This window comes from Tyto alba, unplaced genomic scaffold (genome assembly GCF_018691265.1).
Source record: "Tyto alba isolate M040663 unplaced genomic scaffold, T.alba_DEE_v4.0 Super-Scaffold_2, whole genome shotgun sequence".
Lineage (NCBI taxonomy): Eukaryota > Metazoa > Chordata > Aves > Strigiformes > Tytonidae > Tyto > Tyto alba.
Window position 1 is genome coordinate 76,002,426 of NW_024881282.1, and position 17,239 is coordinate 76,019,664.

Sequence of the window (17,239 nt, forward strand, 5' to 3'; positions counted from 1 at the left end):
TTCAGTCCACCTCGAACCAATTCCTGTCCACTCTGAAAATGAAACATGAGAACTACTAAAAATAATCAGTAACAGGGCAAGAAATAAATAATCCACTGCTTTGTCCAGGGAGAAATACTTTCTGACTCGGTCAGCAGCAAATAATTATCCTTCTGGCTAGGAGGTCAACACATCTGGAGTGCATAGCTGACCCTGTCTTGGGGAAAATGATGGCCTGGGATACTTTTTGAGTTCCTTTCCAGGTATGATTTTAAGAATAATGCTATGGAAATTGTTTAGGAAGCCTCTCCTTTCAGCAGAGAATGATTTATAATTTGGCTTTTTTCTGGAACTCCTGAACGTTTGGACACCAGAAGTTTTCAAGGCCGGTGTTGAATTGTTCCAACTCTTGGAAGTATTGTGAAAGTCAAAGACCAACAATCTGAGGATGAATGGGAAATGTACTTTCTAAAATACTTTAGTCTAAACAAATACTTAAAATCTGTGGGTACGAGTGCAGCCACAAAATGTAGAAAGGAAAATTTTACACACAAAATACTGTTCAGCTTGACATTGGGAAAAACTGGTGTACTTCAGAATGAGCAAAACCATCTGAAATAAACAGGTTCTTCCTTTGAGAGAATACCCGAAGTCTTTTGTAATGGAAAAAAAGATACTTTAGGTCTTGGGGAAATTATTTATGTTAATATGAAGCACCAAAGACATCCCAAGAATGGCTTGCAAGGAAAAAATAACAACTAGGGCCTCTCAGGACACTTTTGAAGTGATGCAGATCTGCACCAGTGAAATTAAGATTGCCGCAGGCACAACTGATCCTACAGTCCATTTCAACACTTACACTTAAGGCTTTAATTCCATAGTTTCTTGAAGCGTGGGTGGACTGAATGGCAAAAAAACACCGTATTTTCTGCACTCCTCCCCTGTGTGACTGAACCTCAGCTGGCCTAAAATTCTTTGCAGCTGTCCAGGCAGAAAGCCAGACCCTTCAGGTGGTGGGTTATGGGCAGAACAGGAGAAGTTCTGGCATCCTCACGAACAGTACACCCTTGAGCAGGGGAAAGCCCGGAAAATATCAAAGTGCCCAGTACTTCCTTCCCACATGGGCTTTGTAAGAGCCAAGACAAGAAGCATCCAGGAAGGCAGTAGAACATAGCAATGGGACTCTAAGAACCAGGCCATGGGGAAGCAGAAGGCTTGTGGCTCAACTCCACTCTCTTCACCCAGGACACATGGTTTTACATGGGAGCAGAGAGTAAGGACCTTTGATGCATGTACACAGTAAAATTAGTGTAGAGGTTAAAAACCTCTTCTGTGCCATAGTCCTCCCACTCTACATCATCCCTCCATCCTACCTCCCTCATGCTGACTAAACCTCTAATCCTCTACAGTTTGAGGTCTCCTCTCCATAATTTTATTCTTTCTGTTGGAAAATAGCTGGAACCCTACTGATTTCTTTGCTTTATTATTATATTTCACTTCAAACAAATGCTCTCTGATGGAGTCAGTCTTGGGCACAGCACCCTCCCTGCCCCTAACAGATTCTGTTTCATAGAATGGTTTGGGTTGGAAGGGACCTTTGAAGGTCATCTAGTCAACCCCCCCTGGCAATGAACAGGGACATCTTCAACTAGATCTGGTTGCACAGAGCACCATCCAACCTGACCTTGAATGTTTCCAGGGAGGGGACATTTACCACCTCTCTGGGCAATCTGTTCCAGTGTTTCATCGCCCTCACTGTACAAAATTTCTTCCTTATATCTAGTCTAAATCTATCCTCTTTTAGTTTAAAACCACTACCCCTTCTCCTATTGCTACAGGCCCTGCTAAAAAGTTTGCCCCCACCTTTCTTTTAAGCCCCAATTAAGTACTGAAAAGCTGCAATAAGGTCTCCCCAGAGCCTTCTCCGGGCTGAAAAACCCCAACTCTCTCAGCCTTTCTTCATAGGAAAGTTTCTTCAGCCCCCTGATAATTTTTCTGGCCTCCTCTGAACCTGCTCCAACAGGTCCATGACTTTCCTGTGCTGAGGACTCCAGAGCTGAACACAGCACTGCAGGTGGAATCCCACCAGAGCGGAGCAGAGGGGCAGAATCACCTCCCTCAACCTTCTGGTCCTGTCAGGATATGGTTGGCTTTTGGGGCTGCAAGCACACATTGCTGGCTTGTGTCCACTTTTTCAACCACCAATACCCTCAAGTCCTTCTCTGACATGGCTGCTCTCAATCCCTTCACCCCCAGCCTGTACTCATACTGGGGTTTGCCCTGACCCAGGTTCAGGACCTTGCATTTGGCCTTGTTGAACCTCATGAGGTTCACATGAGCCCACTTCGTGAGCTTGTCCAGATCCCTCTGGATGGCATCCTGTCTCTCAAGCACGTCAACTGCATCACTTAGCTTGGTATCATCTGTGAACTTGCTGAGGGTGCTCTTGATTCCACTATGTAATTGATGAAGATATTAAACAGTACTGGTCCCATTATGGACCCCTAAGGGACACCACTTGTCACTGATCTCCATCTGGATATTGAGCTGTTGACCACCATCCTCTGGATGCAACCATCCAACCAGTTCCTCATCCACTGAACAATCCATGCATCAAATACATATCTCTTTGATTTAGAGAGAAGGATGGGGGGGATACGACCGTGTCAAAGGCCTTACAGAAGTCCAGACAGACAACAGCTATAGCTCTCCCCTTGTCTGCTGATGTAGTCACTCCATCATAGAAGGCCACTAGGTTGGTCAGGCAGGGCTTGCACTTGATAAAGTCATGCTGTCTGTCTCAAATCACCTCCCTGTCCTCCATGTGCCTTAGCACAACTTCTAGGAGGATCTGTTCCATGATCTCCCCAGGCAGAGGTGAGGCTGACAGGTTGGTAGTTCCAGTGTCCTCCTTTCTACCCTTTTTAAAAAGGCGTGCAATGTTTCCCTTTTTCCAGTCACTGGGGACTTCACCTGACTGCCATGACTTTTCAGTTGTGGAGAGTGGCATGGCAGCTACATCAGCCAATTCCCTCAGGACTCTGGGATGCATCTCATCAGGTCTCATAGACTTGGGTATGTTCAGGTTCCTGAGGTGGTCACCGACCTGATCTTCTCTTACAGTGGGAGGAATTTTGCTCCCCCCAGTCCCCGTATTGCGGTCCATCTGCTCGAGAAGTATGGGAAGAGAGGTTGCTAGTGAAGACTGAGACAAAAAGTTGTTGAATACCTCAGCCTTTTCCTCGTCTATTGTTACCAGTTTGCCAGTCTTGTTCATTGGGGGTGTACGCTTTCTTTGACCTTCCTTTTCTGGCCGACATACCTGTAGAAGCCCTTCTTATTATTCTTTGCATCCCTTGCCAAGTTCAGTTCCAGCGGTGCCTTGGCCTTCCTGAACCCCTCCCTACACAACTGGGCAATGTCCCTATACTCCTCCCAGGATACCCGTCCCTGCTTCCACTGCCTCTGCATTTCCTTCGTGCCCTTTAGTTTGACCTGCAGGTCTTGACTCAGCCATGCCAGTCGCTTGTCCTCCTTTCTTGATTTCTTACACCTGGAGTTCAAGAGCTCTTGTGCTCTTTGGAAAGTGTCCTTAAAGATCTGCCAGCTCTGTTCTGCTCCCTTGACCCTGAGGGCAGTTTCCCAGGGGGTCATATTGACTAACTCCTTGAAAGCTGAAAAGTTTGCTTTCCTAAAATCCAGAGTCCTGACTACTCTTGCCCTGACCCATACCCCTCAGGACTGCGAACTCCACCAGTGCATGATCACTGCTGCCCAGTCTGCCTCCAATCTTGACATCACCGATTAGCTCACTTGTGTTGGTGACCAGCCAGTCCAGTATCACATCCCCTCTGGTAGCGCTGTCTGTTACCTGGCTTAAGAAATTTTCTTCAATGCACTCCGGGAGCCTCCTGAATTACCTACAGCTCACCGTGCTACTTTTCCAGCAGCTGTTGGGGTGGTTGAAGTCCCCCAGCAGGACGAGAGCCTGTGAGCACGTTGCCTCCTGTATCTGGAGTAAGAAGGCTTTGTCAGAACGCTCCCCTTGATCAGGCAGCCTCTAGTGAACACCAACCACAAAGTTTCCTTTGTTGTCTTGGTCTCTAACTCTTACTCTTACACTTTCAACCTGCTCATGGCTATTCTTCTTATAGGATATACCCTCTACTTCTGCAATTCTGCTTGGGTGCCAGAGCTCACATGAAACCTAAGCCAGTTGAAAATTTCTCATCCATCTCATTCATGTCTATACATCAAGAAATTATCTTTGTTCATCAGCATAATACATATATCTAACTGAATTACCTAACTTTTTTTATGAATGCCATCTTCAGTTTTGATTCCCAAATGTGTAGGGGGCACCACCAGATAGGATGAATTCAGATTATTTGATGTCTGGGGCTTTCAAGTAAAAATAATAAGCTAATAGTAATGTCATCCTTAAAACCTAGGGTTCTTCCCAGAACAATTTTATCTAAAAATATCCCAAGCTGAGATCATTATTTCTACTCTGTGCTGTTCTGTGTCACATAAAATGTCCAGAAAATCTGAACACATCTGTGGAATGTAGAGGATTTAGAAATGATTTAACAAAAAAACATTACCTCTCTCAGCTGCTGCAGTGCTGCTGCTCTGCTGCCTTTTACTGGGATTCAGCTGGGATAATCTGTCTCAGTCTTTTACTTAACTTTAATGGCAACAGGAGAGTGGAGTGACAGTAGGTTGGACTAGATGACCTCTTAAAGTCCCTTCCAACCCAACCTATTCTATGATTCTATGATTCAGAGGGGGATGCTGGTCAGCGCTGGCCAATACCCAAACCCAGCCCCAGAGCAGGCAAGCTCCCTGCGCGGGTGGCCCGAGCTGTGCAGCAGGAAGGAGCTGTTTTTTCCTGCTCACTTTGCAAGTTGCTGTTCTGCTTAAAACGCGAGGCTGAAAAGAGAGAGTTTGGGAAAGCAAACTTGATTGGAAAGTTTCAAGTGCCTTTGTGTTCTCGTTGCTTATGAAGGAATAAGCTTGTCCTTGTCAAGCAAGTGGCCTGGAGATTTATGTTTGCACCATCATGTCTGCCTGTCACCAGTCAAGGTCTAAGTGTTATTTCTTAAATGAAAGCAAAAGCCTGTCCTCCTGCAGGGACGGTTGGCAGTCCCTCCTGTCTCCCACAAGGGGACTAAATCTGCCCATCAATTAGGCAACGCTGTGCTGGGTTTGGGGAGGTATGGTCTGCAGGCTTTGGCAAAGGGCTGGAGGGTGAAAAGGACCTCACTGAAAACCAGTCTGCCGAAATCTGGCTCTGATAAAACAGCCCAACCCATCCTGTAAAGACTTCTACTGAAAAATCTTGAAGTAATCACTGAGGAAATGACGGGAGCTTAGGCCTCCCTTCCCGCCCAGGCGAGGCACTCCCTGGCTCTTTTTCCCTCCAGCCCGCTCAACACACCAGTGTCTCGGGGGAAGAGGGGCCAGGGCTTGAGCCGCGGCATGGCAAGGGCAGGCTGAGGCGGGAGGGAGGAAGGATTGCAGCAATGTGCTTGACGCTGTGCTCCACTCCTCGTAGGAGTATGGAAATGTAGGGTCAAGTTCAGAGATTGCGGTGGCAGGAGAGGGAGGAACAGATTCCTCCAGACTTAGTGACATTTCACTTATTTATACCAGCTGCAAATCTTATCTGGAGTATTGAGAGACTTTAGTGTGGCTTTCCTCCTTTGCATTTAAAAAGGCATTCAATTAAATGAAGCGCCATGTGCTTAAATGCCTACTTTATGAGGGGGCAGGGCTGAACAGGTTAAAAATATATAGGACTTTGGATTATATTACATCCTATGAAACAGTTTCCAGCTCTGCTGTCCCAGACCATGTATCTCCTTTATCAGTGGATTAGATATAAAGAAACCACTCTCACTGTTGTTATCAAGACGGTGAGGCTGTTGCGTTTGATTTTTTACCTTGTGATTTGTAACGTATCAGTTCCTGGTGAGACATAGTCTGAAACCAGCATTGGTTTGGTACCTTTACTGATAGCTGAACGTCACAAGAGGGTAATAAGGAATATGCTGTACATGCTCTACCTGCCCTCCATTACTGTCCATCTTCCTTGGATGACCCCAAGCATTATTTTGTGTGCCACATTCCTCTGTTACATGTCTTTTCTTCAATGCTGTATTTTTCTGCTGTGTGCTAATATACTTCTGTCCTATGGCAGCTACAGAGGAGCAATGTGTCTGCAGGCTGCAGCGTGCCTCTGTGTGCATGCAGTGTGGTCATTGGTCTGCAGGCACAGTCCCAGGCTGGAGAACTGATCCTCTTGGGAGCTGTGTTCCTAACTCCCTTAGGTTCACCTGAAAAAAAAAAAACAAGTTTTCATTTGTGGAATTGTACAGACTGGTGACAGCAGGATAGAAGCAGGAAACCTGAGAAAACAGTGTCCTGAGCAGAGATGTTGCAAGATTTGGTGGCCAGTAGGTTCACTCCTCCTCCAGGCTTCCTTCTGGATGTTGCCACCACTACCTCCCACTTGGTTGGCTTGACAGACGGTCACCCCTCGTCCTGGGTGGTGGCAGCCCCCAGCAGGACATTTTCTGTACCTTTGCACAGCTCTGAGATTTGTAAAGCTGCTCCAGACTTCAGAGAAAGCGTGTGAAGCCTGTTCAGCCTGTATGGAGAAGCTGACGTTGCCCCAAGGCAGGGAAGGGACGTAGAAACCACCAAATGATCTGGACAGCCATGTGAAGAGTCACAGAAAGAAAAAAGTGAGAAGGCTTTACCCCAGTCTTTGGGCATTTGTAGTCACTCTGAGGCTGTAAACCACTCCTTGCAGGAACTGTCATCTCCTATGAGGCCCAGTGGGAGGTGAAGGCCACATAAAATACATATAAATCCAAGTCCAGTCCAGACTGTAAAACTGGTTTAAAGTGAAAACAGATTTGGGCACTTCTTGGGCTGTGGGCAGACATCAGCTCCGGGATGTTGCAGCTCCCTGTGGGCCTCTGTCGGCGGGTTGTCCTCTCTGCCGTGACAGAGCATGCCGCTTCCTCCTGTCCCATGACGCAGCTCCCCGTTTTTGCTCATTCGGTGGCTGGCCGGGGAAGAGTGAGCTGGTGAGCCGCAGCAGCGGGGTGGGAGCGCGGTGACCTCTGTCCGGGCAGCGACAGCTGGGGCAGGAATGGAAACCTCCGGCTGGCCCCGCTCCCTGCGCAGTGCCGCCCCGTCTGCCGCGCTTTCGGTCGGTGCCTGACGAAGACGTGACCCCTTCTCAGCTGTTCATCACAGCTGCGATGCCAGGGGTGCCCTCAAATCTGTCAGGGCAGGCACTGCGGGGACTCGCTAATCCCCTCCAGGAAAGTTCCTGCAGCTTATTTCAAATACCCGGTTTAAACTGGTTAATCCAAGCGGGTCAGTCTGTCTGGCAGGTCCGGCAGCATGCTGACACAGGCGCTGCCGCGGGTGAAGGTCGGCTGTCGCTCCAGGGCAGTGACAAAGGGTGGCTGGTTCTGCCGCTCCCCAGACAAACCTCCGCCTCCAGCCCTGAAAGCCTTTTGTCCAAATCCTGACCAGTTCTGGGCCATTTCCCACGCAGTTTTTAGTGCTTTTTGTCCCTCCTTAGTTTAAAACAAGACTTCTGTTGTTTCCCTGGTGAGACTAGTAAAAGCTAGGAGGATATTAATCTCAAATTTCCCCTTTACACCTTGTTATACACTTGGGTAACAAAGTAATTTATCCTAAAGAAGCAGATGGGGTGAAAATGTGACTGTTTCCAAATTCTGCAGCACAGCTAACAGATGCTATTTTAACTGTGATCTGTGTTTCACTGTAGCCCGGTTTATCTCACTTGGGGGAAATTTCAGGAAGTCCTGTAGAGCAAAAGGGTACAGATTGGCTTTTCATTGTTTTCACTGCTCTTGCTTGTATACAACGCAGGAAAACAAGTGGAAAATATCCTTTCTCTGGGACTCACTCCCATGTTTCTCATGAACCTGGAGTTCAATGAAGCATTGATGAAATGGAAACTGAGGGAATGCAGAAGGCATTGAGAAGAGATGGTGCTCAGGGCAATGCATGTTCTTCACACTTGACCAAAGTTTATTTGCTTCTCCTGACTCATTAGCATTTAAGTATTTCACTAGCATCTATACCTAAATAAATTTCCATGGCAAGCAGCATCAATCCTGAACCTACAATTCTTTCTTTGCTCAGGAAGATTCAGCTAAAACTGGGTGTATTTTCATATAAACCTAATTAAACTTGGAAATACTTTTTTTTTCCCCAGTCATATAATGTTAATTATCCTATATTCACATAACATATCTTATGTCGGCTGAAAGCCAGACCACTTTGTGAACTGTTTGGAGGGTGCTGGCAAATTAACTCAAATTAGTCCCCTTCCTTCAGTTTAAGTTGCTTTTCCCAAGCTCTGACTCCTCTCCTCCCTCCTAACTCCATCTGTGACTTTTTCCCTCCTTACTAACTCATTTGCTGATGTTAATGCTCTCAGAAGAGTCATTGGATGAACCCTTGGGCTAGGTCCTGCATGTATACTCATCCTAATTGCCAATTTCTGACAATCACCCGACTTCTTATATTTAAATGGCAAGGTCCCTTCTGTGAGCACAGTGATGGGCTCAGCAACCCCTGGCAGTAATGTAGAGGGACAAGCCTTCCTTGAACAACAGCAGGAAGATTTGCTAAAGCCTGTCTGTCAGGGCTTTTTTACATGCAGTGATACACAGTCTCTGTACACATACCATTGTACTCAGAAATGCCTTGATTGAGGCTAAATGTTGCTTTGCTGAAGATCTTGATTCAAAACTTGAAATGGAGGCAGCTCACCATGTGATGCCAACAATGGATGACCCTCCCACTTACACATTTTTGTCATATTTCTCTATCTGAATAACTTCAACTTCCAAGTGTATGAAAGGCTTTGATGTCAGATTAAAAACCTCTGTAGTCAAAGTCATCTCTCTTTCCTTTCACTGGTAGCATTTACAGCTGACTCACCTGTGTCTGACTCACCTGATGCAACAGTGCATTGCTTTCAGGACAGTCCTGATTATAGAGTCAGGTAAAGGTAGGAAATTTGAGAAGTTTCAGGCAAAAGTACGGATGCGGGTGGTGTTGTCCTAAGTGGAGCTGCCCTTCCCAAAGGTGTGTGCTCCTGCTGTGTCTAGGGAGCATTAGGCACATCCAGCATGTACTGTGTAAGTGGCCAGAGTTGTCCAGTGCAGTCTGTGCATATCAGGTAGTCTTAGTTGTCACACAGAGATAGACTTCACAGCATGTGTCCTTCAAGTCTGGTATGCCTGGAGTGCTTTGGACCTCCTGTGCAAGTGCTGCTGGGTGGGTTGTTCAGACTATGAACTGTAAGTAAGTGTCATCATGGGATCAGGATGCACCAGAATTACTCTGCACTCACAGTCATGGTGTAGATTTCTTTAACAAAACAAGTCCATCTACTGCGGGCTTTCCTTTCAGTCCCCGTGTTTGTGCTTACCAATGCGTTTTGGCACAGATAATCATACAGCCATAAAGTTGAACCGGCTCAGTGGTGCAGCTGACTATGCAGATACACTAGTACTGACACAGGAGAGGTGACAGGAGCAGGCAGGGCAGGACAGGACTGCTCCTTGACAGTAGTATGTGCTTAGATTGACATAAGCCAAGCATGATACCACACTCTCAGTGATTTGTCTGGGATTTTAGCATGTTGGACAGCCCATGCAAAATTATGGCTGGGGCTCATGCCTTGATGAAGCTGCTGAAGACCTGCAACCCGTGAACAAATTTTCTGCTTCTGTCTGGTAAGGAGGACATAACTGGGATACTGGGACAACTGGTAGTTCTGATGGAGCTGGCCTGACCACAGCGTGGACTAATACCTGCATACCACAAGAAAGAACCACAACCAAGACCACATGGCTGGACATATGTGGAGATGGGAATTGCATCTGGTTTGAGTAATGCATCTGGTTATCTTCTCCTGGTTAAAATTACTGGCCCATCCCAAGAAAAGGATCATATTGACCTTTCACAGCTGTAGTATACTAAGTAAATATTTTTTTGCTCAAGCCCTATCGATTCTCTGTACCTTCTGTGATGGCCCCCAAACCTTTACAAAACTGCAGCATACCAGTGTCTTTGATTGGGCCTTCACTTGACATTGACTGGCTTTGGGGTCTTGGAGGTATCACTGGGCTTCTCACCTAACTACCACAATCTGCAAACAAGTAATCTTGGTCTGGACTGTACAGGGGCTCCGGTCTACTCTGTCTTCATAAATACGTCTCTTCCTGTGACCTTTTGGAATGATCATTCAGACTGTAAAGGTTCCCTTTGCTTTCTGTTGTATTCAATAAATTCCTTTGATTAAAAAAGTCTCTTGCTAATACTAACCATCTGGCATCTGAGGGAGAGAAGATGACAAAGAAAAGACAAGTTGAGTGCTGGATTGTGGGCCTCATCTGCAAAATCCTAATGTAGGAACATGCTGAAAAAAGAGGGGAGTAAGAGCTGGGAAAACTTCTGCCTCAGGCTATTGTTTCCTGGCGCAGTGCCGAGCAGGCACTGCATTAAGCAGCTCGGACCTGGAGCTTGTTTTCACTGCTGTGTGCTACTTCATTTTCTGGCCTGGGACGACATCTGGCTGGCATGTTCTTTTCCACACCCTGGGAAGAGGGCTCTTTTTAGCTGGTTACTGCAGCACTTGGCATTAAAATATAGTGAATCAGACTACAAAGAAGCATGAGATTGGCTTAAAAATAATGAGGTTTAAGTACAGTTGAGCTTTGAGTTCTTTTTGTTTGTCTTCTTGCTTAGAAAACTTTAGAATACATGATGTGCGTATTTTCCTGCTTTTCATCTTGACTATGAGTGCTGAGAAGTCACTTTAAAAATGGAAAAAAAACACCAACAAAAACAACAAAAGCAACAAAACACACATATTATATCCTTACCTTTTTATTGAGAAGTCCAGAATAAATTATTTGAGCTTTCAGAATAACACCAGTTGTCAGAAATGCTCAATAAAAAAAGTAGGATAATTGGCAATATTATTGCTAAAAAAGTAGAAGGGAGATATTGAGACAAGAAAATCAGAGAAATAGTAAAGAAGACTTTATTACCTTCAAGAGATTGCTTAAGTCTAGTAAGAAATGGGCTGGGATGGCCTAACACCTACACCGTTGTCTCCAGACTTTGAGTGCTTTCCCTGTGTCTAGAAAGATTTCTTCCACCAGCAGACAAGAGGTCCTAAATGAACAGAATTCATGGTCTGGAAACAGACACCACTGACAGTTACACTGACCTTCTACACCACCAAACCAGCACATGTGCTCCTACATCCACCAAGTTGCATCAAAGCACAAGGAACTTGTGCTTGGCTTCTTTCACATCATTCTGGGCTTCAGCAACAGCTTTGCATAACAACGTATTTCAGTTTTCACTGATAACCTGTTGCAAATCTTCCAGTCTATCCCTGCAAACCAGAACAGTTTTCACAAAACCTGGTATTTTTATACAACATGAAACTGAGGTACTGCAGGCTGGCAGTTGTTTAATTTACTGCCAAGGCTACAGGCACGTGTCTGGTAGCCACATGTTAGCTCAACCTGACTTCCTGGCTGGGGAATTCTGTAGAAAGCACAGCTACAAGTGTGAGGGCTACAGTCCAATAATTTCTCATTTGGTCTATATACGTTTATTACTTTTCAACACAATAATAAAGCTTTCTGGTTTTAGCTTTTACAGGTAAGATGGACAAGCTTAGGTGAAATATGTCCCTTCCAACTACAGCAAGAATATAATTCAGTACCAATGACAAGTTAGCACTATAAATATATTAAAAGTTGACCTCTGTGCACATGCCTTAGAGTTAAAAACATACTGTAAGAAGATTGGAATGGCTCCTTTGAGAGTGGAGCCACACACTGAGCAGCTGCTCTGATATCATGTATCAGTGTCTCCTGGTTGATATTTACTTAATTATTGACAATTATTTATGAGGCTAATTAAGCATTGGAGCACATTACCCAGAAACACCATGTACTCTTCACCACTGATGTTTATAAGACCAGAATGGATAGAGCCCTGACCCCAAGGAGCAGGAGGTTGGACTAGAGGCCTCCCAAGGCCCCTCCAATATGAATGGTCCTGTGATGCTCTGACTCCAGGCCTCTCAGGCATGGGTCTCAGGTTTTGAGATTTTCCCCTGAGTTTCCCAGTCTGCAAAAGTTTAGCCCAGCCTCTTTATCCCTCTTCATTCCTTTTTCTTGTAAAAAGGAAAAAAAAAAACCATGCCACTGAAAAGCAGTAAAGCATGCTGTGTTTGTGAGTTTTTCATGGGTGCTGAGTACAGGTATTACTAACATTTTGCTCTTCTACATTGAAGGAGCCTGTAAAGACAGAGAAGCTGCAAAAAGGGGAAGAAACAGAAGCATGTATTTTATTTGGTAAGGTGACAGCTAGAGGTGTGGTCTCCCTGTCAGAACAGAAGCACAGTCCCACGACGATTGACTGCCAAACCAGAGTATTGCCTGGCATGGTAGTTCCTCAGAGCCCAACATGAAGCAGTGACTCCCATCCTGCAAAAGCAGCAGGGAGAGTCATGTAGTTGGCTTAAATACATGCAATGTAATTTTATTTTACAAACTCATTTTGGAGGCCTGTTATCTTGGGCCTCTGAGAAGAATGTCAGGTGCCTTCATATGAAATGCATGGGACATACGTGTGTGGTGATAGTCTCCTTATTGTTTTGGGAGCTTCGCTGCTAGAAACCCCATCCAAACCCCATTGTTGACTTTGGACTTTTCCCAGTTTACTTTTCTGGCTTTGCCATGTCCCCAGCCTTTTCCTTCCCCAGGCGGTGCCTGAGCAGGATGGTTCTGCTGACAGTTCCTCTTCTCCAGACACTCCCTTGGAGTTACCAGGGAGTGTTAGGGACCTGGGGACATCACTTTGGGATTGTGGGAGGCTGCACAGCCTCACCGGGGAGGAAGTGCTCATTGCTACTGGTATGCTTGCCACAGCCTGGTGGTCTTGGTGAACTCTTACAGCACATTTTTGTTCATGGTTAATGCATTAATGGCTTCTAGAGTCCCTGCTTTCTTCCTCAGGGATTATGGCCTTTAGCTGCTCGCAGACTTCATCCTGGTAATCCATAATCCAATCAGATTTTAGTATGATCAGACCAAATGTTATCTAGGGTGGCCTAAATCTGATGTCCTGTTCCTTTAGGAACCATCAGTTTTCCATGTTCTGTCACCTTTAAAGATGCTCATGAGTCTCCTATTGCATGACCATAACTCATCAGTGTGATGTTGAGTATCATCTCAGCCATTATTTCAGTAGTCTCATTAACCTCTGGTCTTTCAACAAGAGCAATTTGGAGGAGTGTTGACTGGTTATGGTTATCTTCTGGTACAGGGGTTTGATTTAAGGTACCTAACTTTTCCATTCTTTCTGATGCCTGCTACTTCTGCTCTTCCATCTCGCCATTTCATGCTCCTCAACACCACTCAGAGCCTTGATAACAGCCGTCCTGCCCAGTTTATGCTGGATCTGACAGTGGGTCTGAAAGGCTACGGGATTTAGGAAGGACTCTCTAGCATGGCAATAGGATCCTCTATTCTTCAGGGCTTCCATTTGTCCCTCCCAGTCCTGATTCCTCTCTTCTATGTCTGTCTATAATTCCCATTGCCCTGTGGGTGGTCTCAACCCCTGAGTTTTTCTGTAGCTTTGGTGTCCTTCCTGTTTCTCAGAGGTGGTCTTCACCCTGCTGAGTCCTCATGTTCCTTGAGGAGTGGGGCCCTGTGGCCAAATTATTCTGCTCTGTAAAATTAAGATTTTCAGATATGATTGACAGATTATTTGCTGCTTCTTAGCTAACTATCATGAAACAACCCACAGCCTTTTCAGGTGATGGAGAGTCCCCCACCAGTTACTTCATGTTAAGCTGTATAATCAGCGTAGACCATCCCTTTACCCCAAACCAGCTTTAAGCATCATGTTTTCTGGGTAAGGGATTCAATGGATTGGACAGAACATCTGAGTAGAGAAAAACTGAGGGGAGGGAGGGATAGGGAAGAAAACAGTGGGAATTAACAACTCTTGAGAAAGGGGGTATAGGAATGTATTGAGTCTGGAAAGTCATGTTTCTGGAACAGTGAGTTTCAGTCTGAGGATGAACAGATGGCTTTTAGGAGATAGACAAAAGATCACTTGTTGAAAACAAGTCCTTATATTCTATAGGGTCATGTGTGTATATGAATTCTAGAAAGGGATCTGGAAAATTTTTAGGGATCCACAAACTGGAAAAAAGTAGAAGGCTGGTAAATATTCTCTAATAAACTGACGCGATTACAGACAACTGAGAGAAGCTGTATGTTCCATCACTGAAAGCTTGTAACGGAAGTCATACGCCAAGAGGGAAGACAATGTCATCATCACCCACTTGTTCCTTGAGAGGGTAAATAGAGGATTAGTGTCTGTGCTATCTGGGAAGTGCAGAAATCTGTCCCTGGGAAGCGGTGGGCTGCACATCTCTGGGAAATGCTTTTAAAACGTTAGGCAAAGTTCTCATCAGCCTTCAGAGAGAAAGCTTGTTCTCTTCCAGCCTTCAGAAATTCAAATAAAAGTGTAGACGTTCTCAAACCTGATAGCCGTTTCATGCGAGTTAGTAGACAGGCGGTGCCTCCTCTCGGGTTTGGCCGTTGGCGGGAGGCGCCGGCCGTTACGCGCGCGCCGAGCCCGCTGCCCCGCGCCCCGGGACGGCGGCTGCGGAGGCGCCGCCCAGCCCGGCCGCTAGGTGGCAGCACAGACACGCGCGAGAGCCGTTGCGCCCGTCGCCGCTCTAGGAAAGCCCCTCCATCCCTCCATTGCTTTCGGCGGCCCCGGGGAGGCTTGTGGCGGGGGAATGTTCACATTACTTAATGCAAAATTAATTAAAACCCGTAAGTGAGGAAATTTATATTATATTACAGCAAATTAAAAAAAAAAAAAAAAACAAACAAAAAACAACAAAACCAACAACAACAACAAAAAAAAAAACCACAACAAAAACAAACAAACAAACACCAGCGGTAGCATGTATTGTGCTGGAAACTCTTTCAGAATTCCTGAATTATCTTATTCCTTATCATTCTGAAGCATACCTGGAATTCAGTTATACTGACTGAACCAGCTCCTTTCTTGATGACATCTATAGGAACCCAAAGCCTAAAAGCTCTTCTAGAAAACTCCTGTTTTTATGCCACCAACCATCTCAGCTCATTGCCCGAGGAGCATAATATTTTACATTATTTTCAACTGCCATTCGAGAAACTCAGCAAATGCAGCAGACATTTAACTGACCCTCAGAATATAACAGTGACACTCCAACTAATTTTATTTTATTAATGGAAAAAAAATGAAGCAAACGGAGAGGAGAGCTAGGTTTTTTGTTTTTTTTTTTTTTTTTTTCAAACTTAAATGGCTCCCACCTTGCTTATTATCAATTTTGCGCTGTGTTGGCATAATGTCAGGTAAAGGAGAATCAAGTTGCTAATTGCATGACCGTAAGCCTGACAACTGTGCTGACATCCCAGTGCTTTGCCTGGTATCTTTGTGAGAAGGCCATGTTTGAAAATCATCACAATAATGAGGTGCCTGGTCTTCTCTATAGCAGAGCAAAACTCTCAACTTTCTGTGCTAAGACCTGATGGGGAAATTCTGAGTTTGTGTAACTGGTAATGTAACTGATATTCTAGAACATCTTCTGCTGTTAAACTGTGGAAATATTTTTTAAAATATGTGTTAATCATACCAAAGAGACATTGGTCTAGCATATAGGATTTTGGCAATCTTTATTTCAGTTTTTTCCCTAAGAAATAGCAAGGTAATAGATTAATAATTATTACTAACAATTATGAATACATATTTTTCCTTATTAATAATTTTACAGCTATATTAGGCTAATATAAAGCTAACTTGTACTTGACAAAATCAGGAGTAACAATCCGTATTGTTATGCTAATTTAAAACCACTCTATGGAAGTAAATTCAGCCCTAGCTCCTAGCTTTTTGGAGCACCTTTCCTCCCAGGCTGATTTCCCAGGTGACTGAGCTCATGTTCAAACTTGACGCTGGTCTCATACTGGTGGTCTTGAGAAGTGTTCTGCAGCAACTTTTGGAACCACTCCAGAAGGAGAGGAAGTTTTTAGTGTCTTTTAGGCAATTAGGGGCCACAACTCCTCTTGGAAGTTGTTGAGCACAGTGTGCCTGGTTATATTTTATTCCCCAGAAATTTGTCTCTTGCACAGGCAATGCTTCCCTTGTCACTTTGTGAAGTGGAAAAGCTACGTAACTGCCCACGGTGATACTACAAAACTATCTGGAAGAAAGGAAGGACATATCAGTTTACTTTTTAAAATGCAAAAGGCATTTCAGAAGACGGTATGAAGTAACACTAAGCAAAAATTTAAGAGACAGGTGGGTAATACAAAGTGTCACAGCAGTATCTGATCACTGCAAGCCTGGCTTTGTGCATTTGGCAGCATGGGACTAACGTTGTTTGATATAAAGGGAAGAGCATAAATTTTTAAACTATGTATTCTGCTTTCTGCAGAATTTTGGGTCTTCTGTGATAGTCTCTTCTCAAAATATTAATGTAAGCCAATGAGGATCACAGATCAAGGTGGAATGGCTGCAAGTGAGGCTAATGCATGCAGGTACTGCCAGCAACTCCAACAGCAGGCAAAACCATTTCTTTCTGTGCAGAGCTCCTTGGAAAGGAGAAATGCATAAACCTCTAAACTTTAGCACATGGGAAAAAAAGAAAACTATGTTCCTTTCTGGCACTGCCTCAGAAGCTACTCAACAGATGGCTGACTTTTCAATGTATAAACTAGTCAGGACAGATCTGTGTTTTTTTGGTTTATTTATTTATTTTAAAAAACTATTTTACAATTTCTAGTTCTTATTTCATTTCACATCCTCAGAGAATCAGCTGAAACTACTAAAACTTTTAAGGACATTAGCCTAGCAGAGTGAAAATGGCCAGAAAGCTACTCAGCCCAGCATTACATTTTCCTACCTAGAAAGGGGGAAGCTGGTCCGTTACTCCAATCAAAATATGGCAGAGCCTGGGAGTTTGGGAATAGTTATACCTCAGTCACAACCATTTCTAGATCATCTCCAAACACAGATACCACTGCAGCAGCATCATGGAGGCAAATCCAGTGTCTGACAAGAAAGCACTTACCTCTTGTTGATGCAAGCTCTGGGATGAGGT